Raw genomic sequence first — 17621 nt, 5'->3', positions numbered from 1 at the left:
TGGGAGTTGATGCTTCCAGCTCCTCCCCCCCCCCTCTCTCTCTCTCCCCTCTCTAAAAAAAAAAAAAAAAAAAAAAAATGAATAAATAAAATTCGGCAGGTAAATCAACATTTGTACATGAACTATTACCCTCTATTACATGAACTATTACACACATGCTGAGCTATTTCCAAAATTCACAATGACCACCACGGAGAATCTTTCATGAATTAATGCACCTCTCTTTCCTCCCTGTGGGTGGCTCCATTTCCACCTGAATTCATTTAAAGGATGCACTTCACTGACATGGGCTGGAGCTTAGAATTTCGGAAGGCACAGCAGGAGAGGTGGAGCCCAGGCACACAGAAAATGTCACCAACTGCCAGCATCACCGTTGTGAGCTTTGTCTCCCCTGCGAAACCCCCGTAACTCTGGATTAGTGACCACATCTAGATATGCACCCCCAGCCCATGGTTCCAGAGGCACACCTGGGAAGAAGGCAGTGGTCCCCTTGCTGTATTCAAAAATGGCCAGAGGGCAGCATGCAGGAAAAGGAGAAAAACCCTCCTTTCAGAGGCTGCTCAAATTCTGTCTTAAAATGAACCCTTCAGGTTATCCTTGTCCTACCTGTGATTTCAAGTTAAAACTGGGTAGGAGTCCAAGAGGGTCTCTCTCAGTCCTCACACCCACCATACACAATTCCTGATGAAAGGTGACTTCAGGACCCATTGATTTGGGGCCATCTATTCCCTCCACACCTGCCTCTCCTGGGCCCCCAGGCTCCCCGTCTTAATGCAAAACCAGGCAGCGGATTCTAGTAATTCCAGATGGCAAGGGCCCTCAGTATTTAAGAAAAGGGCCCCACTCAGGGAGGGGGCTGTGTCCCCAGTATAGGAGGAGTAGGGGATCGGGAAAGAGGAGATGCCACACATCCACTTGCTTCCAACGCTCTCCTGGTTATGCCAGTGTGGAAGGGGCAGAATCCCCCCACTCCTGTCATCACACCAGCCCCAGCCAGCTGCAGGGCCTGTTAGGCTCCACAGAAAAGCAGCCACGCAGGCTTTGTGGCTGGGTCTGAGAGCTTGCCCCTCCTTTTCCAGCAAACATGCAGTACCTAATGTGTGCCTGACCTGTGCTGGGCATTCCTCTTGCATTTGGTCCTGAGGAAACTGAGGCTCAAAGAGGTTAAGTTCTTTTCTCATAGTCACATGGCTAGGAAGGGGTGATTGATCAAGAACTCCAGATTGCCGTTTTCTTATTCTGATGAGCATAGCTTTCCCAACCCTGCTCCGTGCACTTGATCCCAGCACAGACGGCTATCTGAGTACAGTGACCCTCACTGAGGGGTGTGGGAGGGAATAGCTGGCCTCACTGCCCTGCTGGCTCCCTGGTGGAAGGACACACGATGTGGGCAAGAGCAAAGGCAATGGTGGGGGAGAAGCAGTCCTGTGCAAGGCATAGCTCCTCCCTCAGCCTGGAGCACAGCGGGGCTGCAGCAGTGGCACGGGGAGCAAAGAAAGTGAGCACTGATGGGGCCAGGAGGCAGCTGTGCCTCTTCCACCTGCATGCAGACAGTCACTCGTAGGAGCCACTGGAAAAGGTGCCTTTTGAAATGCCAGCATTTTCTGAAAAGGTCAGGGGTCAGGCACATAACTGGAAACAGGTCTGCAGAAGAAGGGTCGGGGACACAGGCCCTGCCTTAAAGCTCCTGCTGATTTTTCAGGAGAAACTAAAAGCCGGAATACCCTCAGAAATGGCCCGTTTTTTAACATAATGGCCACTTATTTCATTTTTTAAATACTGACCTATGAGCCAAACATGTGCCACCTTCAGGATAGGGCCTTAGACACTCCCAGTGACCAAAGGCCCCAGTGGACAGCATGCACAGTCAGCCCCAGCAGTTCACACTTCACAGCCCTTGGGCACCCCTCTCATCTGAGCCTCAGGGGTCACTGTCTACTTTTTGCAGATATAGAAACTGTGGCTCAGACTCCTTAGCAAGGCTGGGACCTGACCCCAACCCAGGCCTCGTCCTGCTGCCCCATGTCAGTGAGCTGACCCCTTACTGCAGCCTGGGGAACCCAGACTGTCCTTCAATGGGAGGAAGCCTGGGCTCCCCTGACTTGAGCAGCCTGAGCACAGATGAGGACACAAGGTTGCTCTGAGGAGCAGAACCAGGAGCCTAGGGAAGAAGGGCACCAATTTCATTCCACCTCCATCCTTGGTGGGCCCAATGTTCTGTGTGGGAGGAGGGCTTCGGATCCCAGCAGAGGTAGAGCTGGGTGGTGGATGGGCCGCTAGTGGGTGGGTAGTTGGGAGTAGCTGACAGATTGGATTGAGTTTTCTCCATTTGGAGGTGATGCTCACTACACAGTGTGCAAGTCTTTAATATTTTTCATCAAGAAGTTGCTACAGCCTGACCAGGTGGTGGCACAGTGAATAGAGCATCAGCTTGGGACACTGAGGACCCAAGTTCGAAACCCTGAGGTCGTTGACTTGAGCACAGGGTCGCCGCTTGAGCGTGGGATCATAGACATGACTCCACGGTCACTGGCTTGAGCCCAAGGTCACTGGCTTGAGCCCAAGGTCACTGGCTTGAACAAGGGGTCACTGGCTTGGCTGCAGCCCCCTCCCCTCCGTCAAGGCACATATGAGAAAGCAGTCATGAACAACTACGGTGCTGCAACTATGAATTGATGCTTCTCATCTCTCTCCCTTCCTTTTTGTTTATCCCTGTCTCTCTCTCTAACAGATCCGAGAACCAAAGCCTGCCCCTACCTCTGGCCAGCCCTGACTTTATCCTAGCTCTAGAGCTCCTGTGATCAGGCTAACTTCACATCCTTGCCTAGCTCCCTCCCATCTTACCCTGCTACCCTCACTCTCATGTGAGCATCACTTGAAAGCACGCATGCAATAAGTCTTTAGCATTTGGATTCTCTTTTCCAACTCTGCTCGTCAGGAATGCAGCCTAAGACACCTTCTAGCATGTTGAGCCAGGCAGAATGACATCCTCAGTCCTTAGGAGAAGGCCTGGGGAGCAAGCAGGGGTCTGGGAAGGGAGTGCAGGTAATGGCTCAGATCCTCCCTCCCACCTTGCCCCAGGCTGGCCAGCAGAAGCCAGCCCAGTGCCCACCTGACCTCCCACAAGGGATGAGTGGGAGCAGTGCCTTCCCTGCCACCTTTCCCTTTCTTCTTTCCCTTTTCCTTTCTTTCAAAGGCTGAGCCGAAGTTCATCAGATAAACTCACAACTCACACCAACCATTTTTCTCTTTTTTTTTTTTTTTTTTTTCAGGGACAGAGAGAGAGTCAGAGAGAGGGATAGACAGGGACAGACAGACAGGAATGGAGAGAGATGAGAAGCATCAATCATCAGTACGTGTAGTGCTTGCGACACCTTAGTTGTTCATTGATTGCTTTCTCATATGTGCCTTGACCGGGGGCCTTCAGCAGACTGAGTAACTCCTTGCTGGAGCCAGCAACCTTGGGTCCAAGCTGGTGAGCTTTTTGCTCAAGCCAGATGAGCCTGTGCTTAAGCTGGCAACCTCAGGGTCTCGAACCTGGGTCCTTCCGCATCCCAGTCCAATGCTCTATCCACTGTGCCACCACCTGGTCAGGCCATTTTTCTCTTTTTTAAGAAAGTGTTTTTCTCTTACTATTTATTGCTAGCAGAAGCTTTACTGTTGAAATGAGGCAATGAGTTATGAGTAGGTCTCAGGTGGGCCGAGGGAATGGCTTTAAGGGGCGGGGGGAGATGATGAGAACACCCTCCTGAAGGAGGTGGGCATCATATGGTAAGCAGTGTGTAGGGAGCAGTTCGTGTGCATGGTACTTACGCAGCTGATAGGTAATATCATGCCTGAGTGGGAATCTCATGAGGCCATAGGGACAAAGTAGATGGAGCAGTAAGGTGCTTAACCTGCTACCTGGAAACAAAGTGGGGGAATAAACAAACGTTTCCAGCTGCTCTTGCTCCCTTTGCTGGCGAAGAAACCAAAGTTGAGGCACCTTGTTTGAGGTCTGCCTCTCTCCATTGCAGTGAGTTCTCCACATTTTCCTTTCTACCACACCCATGTGTCCTTAGGCTGTAGTCTGAGAGGGGAGAGGCTTCCATTGGAGGAATAGTGGCTACATTTTAGGCGTTGATTAGGCTTTGATTCTGAGATATGCATTTCATTTAATAATGCTCAGTATGCCTTAACTTGCTCTGAAGCACAGTTGTTCCCAGTGTCTTTTTTTATTTGGAGGGGGGGGGGGGACACGGAGTTGCTCCTGTATGTGCCCTGACTGGGGAATCAAACCAGCAACTTCTGTACTCCAACACAAGCTATCAAGCCAGGGCTTAATTTATTTTTAACTGATTGGTTGATTTATTTATTTTATTTATTTTTTTTTTTAGAGACAGAGAGAGGAAGGAAGAGCAAAGGTGTTGGGGAGAAGCATTCATTTGTTGTTCCACTTAGTCGTGCATTCATTGGTTGCCTCCTGTGTGTGCCCTGACTGAGGATCAAACCTACAATCTTGTCGTTTTGGGATGACACTCTTAACCAACTGAGCCAATTGGCTAGGGGTTCCCAGTGTCTTAAAAGTCAGATCCAAGCTGGACTGTGCCAGGAAAACTCAACTGTGTTAGAACACATCTTTGACTTCAAGGTTGCCCATGTGCAGATCAGGTGCCATGCTTCCTCAGAATTGTCCGTCTCCTGGGACCACTTTCTGTCTTGAAAAGTTGGGTTTGTCTTGCTTTGTTCTTAAGGACATATCACTGCATGCTTAGGCAATCTGTTATCCATGTAGAGTTGTTGATTCTGGGAAAAATAGGAGGCTGTATGGTAAGACAGACCTTAAGAGTATGGCATGTCCTATGCTAGCCCATCCATCCTCTCCTACAACAAGTGACAGATCAGAAAGCCACACAGTTAGAGGATGTGAGTAGGGTGGGCTGGGATATTGTTAGTCAAATAAGTTTGTAAATATGATGTATATGTTTGCTTGCTGATAGTTTGCATTGGGTGTGGGAGACAGGCTGTAAACTGGCGAGGTCCTTATAGCCTACAGCTTAGTTTTAAGACTAAGCCTTTCCCACCCTTTTAATACTAACATCTTTTCAACATCCTTCTAATACTAAGATCTTCTCAAAACTAAGCTTTTCCCCACACCCTTGACTGTTGCATGATGTGGAGTGGTGCACTTTCATGAGGAATCCCATTTATGCCTCAGATAAATGACTTTGTATCAGAGACTTCCTTATTTGTATATTGGTTCAAAGGCTTTAATTTTCAACACTATAAAATGAAGCAGATCGGGGGCTTTCTCTCTTGGTTCCTGCTATCAGCATTGCAGGGGCCTCCCTGATCCCTGGCCCTCTATGGGAAAAGCAGGTTTTCTGCTTTTCCCTTGTCTTCTCTTGTGGTTTGCCTGTCTTGGTGAGACACTAATAAAGAGAATGGCCCACCATCCTCCAAATCCACCATTTCTTTACTGTCTGCCCAAATTCAATGAGAACCTGCATGTGAATGACCATGATGGCAGCCCCTGGCCTTACAGATCTGAAGAGTGAAGCCTGCTGTGGGGCGTGGCAGTGTCATGGATGTGTAGACAATTTTCCTGATCCTATAATCCAGCAATTACTCATTGTTTTCCTCTCTTTCTTGCTCATTGTTAGATTCAAGGAGTACTGATATGCTCGGGGCTGCCAAGAGTGTACAAGGTCCCTGTGATGCTGAGAACAAAGAATTCAGCAACATCCTGCATTGAGTCAGAGACCCTTATCAGAAGTTTATGTTTGAAATTCTCCACTGAGCAATACCCCCCCCTAACTGTGCACGACCTCCCTAGCCAATAGCTAACAGCCACATCAGCTTCTGTATGATGGTTGCTCATCCTAGATAGCCACCCTATAAAAAGGAGCCATTTTAGAAGCTCATGGCTGCAGTGCTCCAGTCTCTTCGGAGACGTGGGTTGCCTGCAGTCCCTGCGCAGGTTTGGGGGGCTGCAGTGTTCCCCTGTGTGGGTTACCTGCAGTCCCTGTGCAGGTTTGGGGGGCTGCAGTGCTCCCTTGCATGGGTTGCCTGCAGTCCCTGTGCAGGTTTGCAATAAAACTTATAAAATTTACTTTGTGTCTGCTGTGGCCTGTCTCCTGGGATGTAACAGATGGAGGCCCCAGCGGGATTGGCCGTGTAAGACCCCTCCTCACAGAGTGGGCTGCAGCAGATGTTGGTAGCTGGCCAGCCTCCGGCAGTTGCCATTTGGAAACTGAATTTGGCTGATTCGAAACATTTGGAGTCTTGAGACTGTTTGGTAAGGAAGCTTCCTCTTTGAATATTTGGAAACAGAGCTCTGGTTAGAAAAGGGTGTAGTGGAGCAGGCGGGATGCCACCTGATTTCTCCCCACCTGGTCGGTCGGGGAATGAAGGACGCTGCCTTCTCCCTTTGGTTTTGGTTTAGAAGTTTGGTTTGTTTTGTGTGCATATTTGGTTTGTTTGTCTGCTTTGCCCATTGCTTCCTCACAGGATTCTTTCGAGAGTCAAGGGCCATGGGTCAGGGGTGATCTGCTGCCCTAACACCTCTTCAGTGCTTGCTTGATGACTTTTCTGATTTCTCTCGCAGGGCGCGAGACTAAGGGACCCCTGTTGCTTTCACCACATTGCGGTCTCTTTGTGAACTAGAATGGCCAATTTAAGAGCAGACTGGCCAAACCAAGGATTGCTAGACCCATAGAAAATATAGAGAGTTTAGTGTACTACCACCAGCACCCACCTGCAGGCAGGTGGCACGGTCAGTATGCAGCCAGTATAGCAGCAGAGGTAGAGAAAGAAAAGGCAGCCAGGCTGCAGCTGGCTGCAGGAGAAGCGGCAGGCTCCCCTCACAGTTTCAGGCACTTGCCCCTCCCCCTTGGGCACCGGCTCAAGGGCTGAGCCACTGCTTAGTCAGGCAAAAGATAACAGTGCAGTAAGCTAGAGGTTATCATCACCTTGCTACAGCCCTCTGCCCTTCTCTGCTTTGGCTCCGGGGAATCCCCACCTCCTATCTGGAGCCAGACCTGAGGAGAAGATTTAGGGAATACGGCCCCTTCTAAATCCACTGCTTTAGGCTTCTTTAAATACAGGATACCCAGTTTTGCTCTCTTAGTCAAGCCTCTCAGTGAGATCTTCTGAGCATGGCTTTTAAGGTCTATAATGACCAAGGAAGTAACAGAAAAGGCAAATAAGGCCCAAAAGAAGTCAGGAAATACCAACTTTTGGCTCCAGCACCCTAAGGGGCTTCATAGCTTTCATCAAGGCCCTGCTCCAGAGTGGAAAGAAAGGTCAGGCTTCCCGGCCCCATCAAGGGACACGTCTGTGCTGTGGAAAGAGGGACATGAGAAGGTAAGCTGCCCCCTTGCTCCATGGAGGGAGGGTTCAGTCTCTTCTAGCCCTGCTCCAGCTACCTGTGACCTGACCTTGCCCAGCGTGCTGGGAATTGCCACTGAAGGCCTAAGGACATCGTTCAGGAGCCTAAGGTATTTCTTCCAAGTAGCAAATAAGCTAATCTCATTTCTTGTAAACACAAGGGCCATCTACTATGCCTTGCTTGAATATTTAAGTTTTATTTATCCCTCAAAGATCTCTACTGTGGATATTGACAGTCTGGTTTTATTGCTTTATGTTTAGTATATCCTTTATTTCTCTTATCTCAATGCCCCATGCCTATTATAGGCTGGGACCTGCTGCTAATTCCAGCTAGAAGCAGTGGTCACTAGGACTTAAACTCTAACTGCAAAGTGTAGAAATGTAACACCCTTTCCCTAAGTACTTGCAGGTTTTATAGGTTACTCAGAAAACTGTTCAAAGACTGTCTAAGAGGCACTTCTATCAGTACACCACCCAAGGACTGACTCCCACCTAGACGGGTCCAGACACCATGAACCTGACCACTCCCACTACTGCCAAGGTAGAAGGCATACCCGCCTGGGTCCACTGCAGCCGGCTGAAGCTTGCAGTCCCAGCAGAGACACCTTTGTGGACAGCGAAGACTGACCCTGAGAAGGACCACATGCCCTGCTTCAGCCACAAACCAGAAGTTAACTGGTCCACACATGGCTAATGCCTAGAGAAACTCACTAAGGACCTCCTTTTAACTAGACTTTGGGGAGGGAGGGAAACTAAGGTAAAGGAAAGCCAAGTAAGTCATCTTAAGAGGTTTGATGCATGTACTGCTATGAGTCATACAGAAAGAGGGTGTAGGTCCCTTGGCTGAGAGAGAAGCTACAAGGTAAATGAAAGTTATGTATGTGCTCATAGCTACCACTATAGAATAACCTATGAATATTGGTCGTGTGTCCAATAGGCTACTTATGAAAAGGACACCTCCAAAAAGCAATCTTTAAAAGAGGATTACTTAGTACTAACTTACTCTTTGCTGAAGGTTAAATTTTTTAGGAATTAAGAATTCTGATAAATTAGAAAGGAATTGTATGGTTTTGATAATAGAAGGTATAAGGTGTAGAGGTACTTTTGAAAAGAAAAGGAAAAGCAAGTTGTTATGAAGGCCAGTTATTCCTGGATAAGAAAGTGCATAAAAGTTGAAGGTTTGTGTAAGTTGCAGAAGGTTTGTGTAAGTTGCAGAAGGTTTGTGCAAGTTGTAAGAAGTTAGTACAGAGAAGAAAAATGCAAGACAGAAAGAAATTAGTCCATAAAGCTTGTAGTACTAAGGGCACACTATCAGTGTGCCAGCACATACTAGGGAGGACCCCTGACCTAATTAGCTTATAGCTACAGCTAAAGTAGAAAATTCTCATGAGCCCCAGCCTTATACCATTCTCCCCACTGATGAAGAATCAAGGGTTTGATTTATATCCAAAAGAGATGGGGGAATGTTAGATTCAAGGAATACTGATATGCTCGGGGCTGCCAAGAGTGTACAAGGTCCCTGTGATGCTGAGAACAAAGAGTTCAGCAACATCCTGCATTGAGTCAGAGACCCTTATCAGAAGTTTATGTTTGAAATTCTCCACTGAGCAATACTCCCCCCACCCCCGTAACTGCGCACGACCTCCCTAGCCAATAGCTAACAGCCACATCAGCTTCTGTATGATGCTTGCTCATCCTAGATAGCCACCCTATAAAAAGGAGCCATTTTAGAAGCTCGTGGCTGCAGTGCTCCAGTCTCTTCGGAGATGTGGGTTGCCTGCAGTCCCTGCGCAGGTTTGGGGGGCTGCAGTGTTCCCCTGTGTGGGTTACCTGCAGTCCCTGCGCAGGTTTGGGGGGCTGCAGTGCTCCCTTGCATGGGTTGCCTGCAGTCCCTGCGCAGGTTTGCAATAAAACTTATAAAATTCACTTTGGGTATGCTGTAGTCTTTCTCGCTAGGATGTAACACTCATCATCTGTGTGGCCAGTAGCCATGGCCACTATCACAGCCCCCTGGCCCATGCAGGTTCGCATTGGATTCGGACAGTCGGTAATGAAACAACGGAGCCAAGAACTGGTGGGCCATTATCTTTAATCCTAGCTTGTACCTAGTGGGCAAGTAAAAGCACACACTGGGCTTCAAAACCCACTCATTCAGTGCTCAAAAAGCTACTGACTTATCTGAGTTTCTAGAATCAAAGATTTCTAACTCACCAGACTTATTCACCTCTGTTCCCCATCTCCTTCCTTCTCCCTGCACAAACTCTGCACTAACTGGCTTCCCACTCAATACTCCACCATCTTGGCTGCTTCTCCTGGCCTCCTCCATGTGGCCTTTCTCTGCTCTCCTCTCTAATATTAATCTCAGGAACCAAGAGAGCAAGCTCTCGGTCTGCCCCACTTTATAGTGCAGAAATCAAAACCTTTAATCCAATATGCAAACAAGGAAGTCTCTGATACAAAGTCACTTATTTGAGGCATGATGAGATTGTACCACCCCACATCAAAAAGGGTGGGAAAGGCTTAGTCCTAAAACAAGCCCCAGGCTATAAGAATCCTGCCTGCCCACAGCCCACCCCCAACACACATAAATATTACCAGGGCGACGGGCTTCCACGTGGGCAGCGCCATCTTTAACAAAGTGAGCATAATATATTTTATCTGCCCCTAACAACATCAGCTCCCGCTGCCGGTCTCAAGCCCCGGGCTACCGCCGCCTTCTGCTCCGCAGACCTTGCAGCTCCAGACCCGGCCTCAGCCCCGGCCTCCCGCCGCTGCTGACTCTCCACAACATCCAGGGCATGCTGCAACTCACAAACCTGTGATTCCTTCTCCAGCGGCTGCTCCATTTCCAAGTAAATCTCACAAACCTGGTCGGCCTTTTCCGGTGCTTGCTTCAGCTCCAGGGTCGGCATCTCTTTCTCCCACGTTTGCTGCAGCTCCTTCCACTGCTTGGTTTGCAGGTCCTTGGGAGCCTCTTCCACAGAGCTCTTGGAATCCACCCCTATGCTCACTTTACTACCCACAATCTATACCACCGGCATCCCTCTGCAAGGAAATTAGGCACATTACACAAATTATAAATACATGACAAATCATACAATTTCAACAATTACAGAGGTACATTTCACCAGTCTCTGAGCACTTTGCCAAAAGCACAAAATGTCCTAAGCCTTCTTTCTAGCCATGGAAAAAGCTTCTCGGGGAAGGGGAAGGGCCTCCAACAAAGCCACCTCCACCCCCATCAGGGTGTTTCACATTGTCCAAAATCCGTAAGTCCATCCAACAAAGGAGCCAGTGCCCACTCCAGTCGTAGTCCAGGAAACCAGTCCACGCACATGGAGCCTCAGCCACCCCCCTCATTCCTGCCATCCTGGCAGGTCTTACACTGTCCCAAAGAGGAGCACATGGCAATGGCAGTTAGCATTTCCATCTGTGCTCCGGAGAACATGATGGCATTCACCCCTATGTCCCAAAATCACAGACGTACCAGGGATGTAGTAAGAACTCCTTGCAGCTGGGCTTTCACCTTCTGGAGACTGCGGATTGCAACTCCAGCCCAATTCTCCTCATCATCCAGAGAGAAACTGAAAACACCAGCTCCCGCTGCCGGTCTCGAGCCCCGGGCTGCCACCGCCTTCTGCTCAGCAGGCCTTGCAGCTCCAGACCCAGCCTCAGCCCTGGTCTCCCGCCGCTGCTGGCTCTCCATAACGTCCAGGGCAAGCTGCAACTCATGAATCTGTGATTCCTCCTCCATTGGCTCCATTTCCTGCTCCATTTCCAGGCGAATCTCGCAAACCTGGTCGGTAGAGAGGAAGCAGAGAAAGGCCACGTGGAGGAGGCCAGGAGAAGCAGCCAAGATGGCAGAGTGCTGAAGGAAAAGCCAGTTTGTGCAGGGAGAAGGAAGGAGATGGGGAACAGAGGTGAATAAGGCTGGTGAGCTAGAAACCTTTGATTCTAGGAAATTCGGATAAGTCAGTAGCATTGTGAGCACTGAATGAGTGGGTTTTGGAGCCCAGTGTGTGTTTTTACTTGCCTGCCGGGTGCAAGCTAGGATTAAAGATGATGGCCCACCAGTTCTTGACTCCGTTGTTTCATTACTGACTGTCCGAATCCAATGCGAACTTGCACAGGCCAGGCGGCTGTGATGGTGGCCACGCCTACTGGCTTTATATTTGGCGTAGTCTGTGGCAGGGTTCAGAGATTGGTATGGAGCTGCCACCTTTAATGTGCATGATAGAGGACTGGCTGCTGTTATGGTTCCCCATGTCTATCCTTTTGGGGGCCATAGGCTGGCTGACTTTTACAGCCATGCGTAAGGAAATCGAGAGGTCTGTGAAAGAGGCTGCTCGGGACCTGCAAACCAAGCAGTGGAAGGAGCTGCAGCAAACGTGGGAGAAGGAGATGCTGACCCAGGAGCTGGAGCAAGCACCGGAGGAGGCCAACCAGATTTGTGAGATTTGCTTGGAAATGGAGCAGCCGTTGAAGAAGGTATCACAGGTTTGTGAGTTGCAGCATGCCCTGGACGTTGTGGAGAGCCAGCAGCGGCAGGAGGTCGGGACTGAGGCTGAGACTGACGCTGAGGCCGGGTCTGGAGCTGCAAGGTCTGCAGAGCAGAAGGTGGTGGCAGCCCAGGGCTCGAGACTGGCAGCGGGAGCTGGTGTTTTCAGTTCCTCTTTGGAGGATGAGGAGAATCGGGCTAGAGTTGCGATCTGCAGTCTCCAGAAGGTGAGAGGCCAGCAGCAAGGAGTATCTACTATGCCCCTGTACGTCTGTGATTTGGGGACATAACGGTGGATGTCATCATGCTCTCCGGAGCACAGATGGAAATGCTGACTGCCATTGCCATGTGCTCCTCTTTGGGACAGTGTAAGACCTGCCAGGATGGCAGGGATGAGGGGGGTGGCTGAGGCTCCATGTGCGTGGACTGGTTTCCTGGACTACTACCGGAGTGTGCACTGGCTCCTTTGTTGGATGGACTTATGGATTTTGGACAATGTGAAATACCTTAATGGTGGTGGGGGGTGGCTTTGCTGGAAGCACTCCCCTGCCCCAGGAAGCTTTTCCCATGGCTAGAAAGAAGGTCGAGGACATTTTGCATTTTTGGCAAAGTGCTCAGAGACTGGTGAAGTGTACCTCTGTAATTGTTGAAAATGCATGATTTATCATGTATTTATAATTTGTGTAATGTGCCTAATTTCCTTGCAGAGGGATGCCGGTGGTATAGATTGTGGGTAGTAAAGTGAGCTTAGGGGTGGATTGTTGGGCAGATAAAATATATTATGCTCACTTTGTTAAAGATAGCACTGCCCACGTGGAAGCCTGTCGCCCAGGTGATATTTATGTGTGTTTGGGGCCGGCTGTGGGCAGGCAGGATCCTTGTAGCCTGGGGCTTGGTTTTGGGATTAAGTCTTTCCCACCCATTTTGATGTGGGGTGGTACAATCTAATCATGCCTCAGAGAAATGACTTTGTATTAGAGACTTCCCTATTTTGTATATTGGATTAAGGGTTTGGATAGCTACAATATAAAATAGGGGCAGAACGGGAGCTTGCTCTCTTGGTTCCTGGGATGATTAGCATGAGAGAGCAGAGGGAGCACAGCAGAGAGCAGAAAGAGGCCATGTGGCCAGGAGAAGCAGCCAAGATGGCGGAGTGCTGAGTGAGATGCCAGTTTGTGCAGAGTTTGTATCTGGGATAAGGAAGGAGATGGGGAACAAAGGTGAATAAGGCTGGTGAGCTAGAAACCTTTGATTCTAGGAAACTCGGTTAAGTCAGTGGTTTTGAGAGCACTGAATGTGAGTGGGTTTTGGAGCCCAGTGTGTTTTTACTTGCCCGCGGGGTGCAAGCTAGAATTAAAGACTATGGCCCACCAGTTTTTGGCTCCGTTGTTTCTTTACCGACTGTCCGAATCCAATGCGAACCTGCATGGGCCGGGCTGCTCTGATGGTGCCCCTAGTCCTGGCGGCTGGCTTTACACTAATCAAATGCAAACCTGTATGGGCCAGGCTGCTATGATGGTTGTGAGCTCAGCTGGCAATGGGAGATTGTCACGTGAGGAACCAGGCCCAGGAACTTTGGCTGGAACTGCCCACACCCATGCCACCAAAAGAAACTTCCCAGGAGCCCTTTGAAAAAGAACGACTGTCTGTCAGCCAATGAAATTTCCTCACATTATATCAACCCAACCACCCTACCAACACCATAAATTACCCCTGGGCAGAGGAGGCAGTGTGACTTCTCTGGCCCCTGTCTCCCGGACCAGAGAATCTCGTCTGGGAAGCGCTCTACTAAATAAAACTTTTGCTTATCCACAGTTGGTGGCTACGCCCTTCTTTCTTCCTTGGCAGGGAAAAATACCTTGCAGTGGTGGCCCTAGCTACTGGCTTTACAAGGAAGAAATTTAAAAATCATAGGAAAAAAAATCCCTGGTACATTTAAAGGTCCCTTATGATAAGGGGTCAGACAGAATTAATGTTTTTTGACTTCTGATATTACAATGAAGCCCCACTTTAGGTCGACACTTTGGGAAAATCAACAGACTGGCCTGAAGCTGAGTTTCCAGCAGCACCACATCCCATGGTGGGTGACGTGTGGCTTTAACTCCTTATCCATAGAACAAAAGTTGATATTTTTCACCTTCCTTTCCATTTAAAGAGTTCATAACAGGCCCTGGCCAGTTGGCTCAGTGGATAGAGCATCAGCCTGGCATATGGACATCCTGGGTTCAATTCCCGGTCATGGCACACATGAGAGGTGACCATCTGCTTCTCTCCCCCTACCTCTCTTCCTTCTCTCTCTTCCCCTCCTGCAGCCCATGGTTTGAATGGTCCGATCATCAGCCCCAAGTGTTGAGGATAGCTCAGTTGGTCCAAGTGTCAGCTTCAGGTGTTGAGGATGGCTCAGTTGATTCGAACATCAGCCCTAGACAGGGGATGCCGGGTGGATCCTGGTCAGGGTGCATGTGAAGTCTGTCTCCCTATCTCCCTTCTTCTCACCCCCCCCCAAAAAAAGAGTTAATAACAATTAGTTTGTGCTGACATATAAGTGACCAAGAAGTCTCTTAGAAAAAATAAGACATACACATTTTTCCTCTAGTTGAAAATCCACTTGCACATGAGAACTGAAATTGTTAGCATGCTGAAAGGATTACCATTAGCTCTTTCTTCCTTTTCCTCTCTGCCAGCATAGACACAGCCTCCCATACTCAGCAGCTGACCTTGAAGGCAGTGCCTTTTGAGATTTTTTCCCTTACACTACATGCCTGAGTTGCCTCTCACCATTAGGAAGTTTACAGCAGGTTTTCTTTAACTATTTATATTCTCACACATAGTGCCATGTAATATTACATACATTGCAAAACATTTTCTTGGAAATTTAAAGAAAAAAATAGAACTTAAGTCAGCAGAGCTGACATATAATGCATGTGGCATTTTAATAGAACATGTATGAAGAGACTAAAAAGTAAAAAGGAACGGTTATCAGCACACACCATGTACCATATAACTTAGTCATTTAACCATAAAAACAAAATCCTTTTTAATCCTGAAACCTTCAAGCCCAAGAAGTTAAATGTCTCACTTATGTTTGCACAGCTTAAGGGGGAATGTGGAGGAAATGGCTGTGTTAGGCTTGCTCACAGGTTTACTGGGTACAAGCCCTTTGTGCAAATAATGCAGGAGCCCCTGACAGCACTATTGTAAGGATGTAAATGCTTTCTTTCAGGGAGGACAAGGGAGATTCTGCCATGCCACTGAGGGGTGCCGTTGGGTTTCTCCTCCCACCCATCCCTTGCCTTCTGCTGTGAAAAACAGGTTTTTTTCCCTTGGTTTTTCTTTTGGCTTGCCTGTCTTGGTGAGCCTCCAATAAATTGGAGTGGCCCACCGTCCTCTGTCTCTGCTATTTGTTTACCGTCTGCCTGAATCCAATGAGAACCTGCATGGCCGCTGGTCCTTTAGGGAACAAGAACCATATTTTCTAGTTCGGTTTGTTAGTCTGGATTCTTTTTTTTTTAAGTGAGAGAAGGGTAGGCAGAGACAGACTCCTGCAGGTGCCCCAACTGGGATCCACCTCACAAGCATCATACAGGGCAATGCTCTGCCTATCTGGGGGGTTGCTCTATTGCTCAGCAACCAAGCTCTTCTTTGTGCCTGAGGCGGAGCCACCCTCAGGGCCCAAAGACAACTTGCTTCAATCTAGCCATGGCTGCAAGAGGGGAAGAGAGAGAGAAGTGAGAGAGGGAGTGGTGGAAAAGCAGGTGTTTGCTTCTGTGTGCCCTGACCAGGAATCAAACCTGAGACATCCACACACCAAGCCACACTCTACCACCAAGCCAACTGGCCAGGGCTATTAGTCTAAATTCTAATCCACTGACTAAACTTTATTGAACCAACAAAAATATGGGATTATTCTAGAAAAGATATATGTTTTATTATGAAGAACATGCTCTGATAAATTTATCACCTCGTAGACACACAAGTTTAGAAAAGAACAGTTGAACCCAAATTGTGTTTCTGGCAATATAGACTAATTTAAAGTAATCTCTGGCCCTGGCCAGTTGGCTCAGTGGCAGAGCATCGGCCCGGCTAATGGACATCCCAGGTTTGATTCCCAGTTAGGGCACACAGGAGAAGAGACCATCTGTTTCTTCACCTCCCCCCACCCTTCTGTCCCTCTCTCACTCTCTCCCCCTTCCTGTAGCCATGGCTTGATTTGAATACATCAATCCTGGGTGCTGAGGATGGCTCTGTGTAGCCTGCATCTCAAGTGCTAAAAATAGCTTAGAAGTGTTACATCCTGGCAAGATAGGCCACAGCAGACACAAAGTAAATTTTATAAGTTTTATTGCAAACCTGCACAGGGACTGCAGGCAACCCATGCAAGGGAGCACTGCAGCCCCCCAAACCTGCGCAGGGACTGCAGGTAACCCACACAGGGGAACACTGCAGCCCCCCAAACCTGCGCAGGGACTGCAGGCAACCCACACAGGGGAACACTGCAGCCCCCTAAACCTGCGCAGGGACTGAAGGCAACCCACGCCTCCGAAGAGACTGGAGCACTGCAGCCCCCCAAACCTGCGCAGGGACTGCAGGCAACCCACGCCTCCGAAGAGACTGGAGCACTGCAGCCACGAGCTTCTAAAATGGCTTTTTTTTATAGGGTGGCTATCTAGGATGAGCAAGCATCATACAGAAGCTGATGTGGCTGTTAGCTATTGGCTAGGGAGGTCGTGCGCAGTTACGGGGGTGGGGGGAGTATTGCTCAGTGGAGAATTTCAAACATAAACTTCTGATAAGGGTCTCTGACTCAATGCAGGATGTTGCTGAACTCTTTGTTCTCAGCATCACAGGGACCTTGTACACTCTTGGCAGCCCCAGCATGTCAGTACTCCCTGAATCTAACAAGAAGCAAACATGGAGAGTGACGTCACGGAAATGGCGCCGTGAACAGCGCGTCCGACAGCTCTCCCCTAAATCACAACAAATTTATCAACTAGAAACAGAAAAATTTATCCTCGGAGCATTCCGGAGTTCCACACAAACTGATAGTGAAAGGACTGTTATCACTTGAATCTGAGAGATGAGGGTGTGGAGGAATCTACCACAGGGACGTTCTTTCAAACCGCAAGGAAGTGCGCCTGTGGTGAGTCAGCCCATATACTTGGGAACCGCGAGCCGCTGCGAGCGGCCACTCGAGCCGCCACCGCGAGCCGCCACGAGCCCCCGCGAGCAGCCGCCGCGAGCCGCCGTGAGCAGCCGCGCGCGCGCCCGGTCCGGTTGAGCACCGCTGACGTTCCCAGCGGCCCGCACACTGCGAGTGAGAGTCGCCAGCCACCGGTGCCCGGAGTGCCCCATTCGCGCGCGTGCCTTGGGCATTCCACGCGCCCAGGGCGCCCTACTGGCCCGCGCACCCAGGGGGCTCCATTATCCTGCGCCTGGTGCGGTCCAGCCGCCAGCGGCGGGGCGAGAGGGAGAGGCTTGGGAGATTCTCTCCGTGGGCGGGGCACCTCACCCAGCCATTCAAGCTAACAATCAAGTGTTGGGGGAAGGGCGCGCGCAGGCAGCCTAAAATACCTTCAGAAGCACAGCTGCGACCCAATCACTGAAATTAGCTTAACCCATGAAATCTGCGCACCCTCGGTTCTAATTGATAAGATCTCTCTCAGTTCAGCGATCCAAGACAAGAGGCGTGATATTTTTTAGTGCCTCTCGCTAAAGGGGCGGGGGCAACTTCTGATTGATAGAGCCTCCATATTCA

The 17621-nt window shown here is 49.4% G+C and overlaps 1 long non-coding RNA gene and 1 pseudogene across 1 annotated transcript in view; both read left to right on the top strand.

Annotated features, from left to right (window-relative positions):
- LOC136336523 (uncharacterized) overlaps positions 1-9294 on the top strand; it is a 94981-nt gene extending 85687 nt beyond the window's left edge. The window contains exon 2 of the long non-coding RNA XR_010731467.1: positions 8567-9294. This is a non-coding gene — a long non-coding RNA (uncharacterized lncRNA). The remainder of the gene's footprint in view (positions 1-8566) is intronic.
- Positions 9295-11676: 2382 nt separating this feature from the next.
- The window catches only part of LOC136335545 (mitotic spindle assembly checkpoint protein MAD2A pseudogene), a 54953-nt pseudogene continuing 49008 nt past the window's right edge, over positions 11677-17621 (top strand).

The sequence above is a fragment of the Saccopteryx bilineata genome, chromosome 4 (assembly GCF_036850765.1).
Source record: "Saccopteryx bilineata isolate mSacBil1 chromosome 4, mSacBil1_pri_phased_curated, whole genome shotgun sequence".
Classification (NCBI taxonomy): Eukaryota; Metazoa; Chordata; class Mammalia; order Chiroptera; family Emballonuridae; genus Saccopteryx; species Saccopteryx bilineata.
This window is presented reverse-complemented; position numbering and strand designations above follow the sequence as displayed.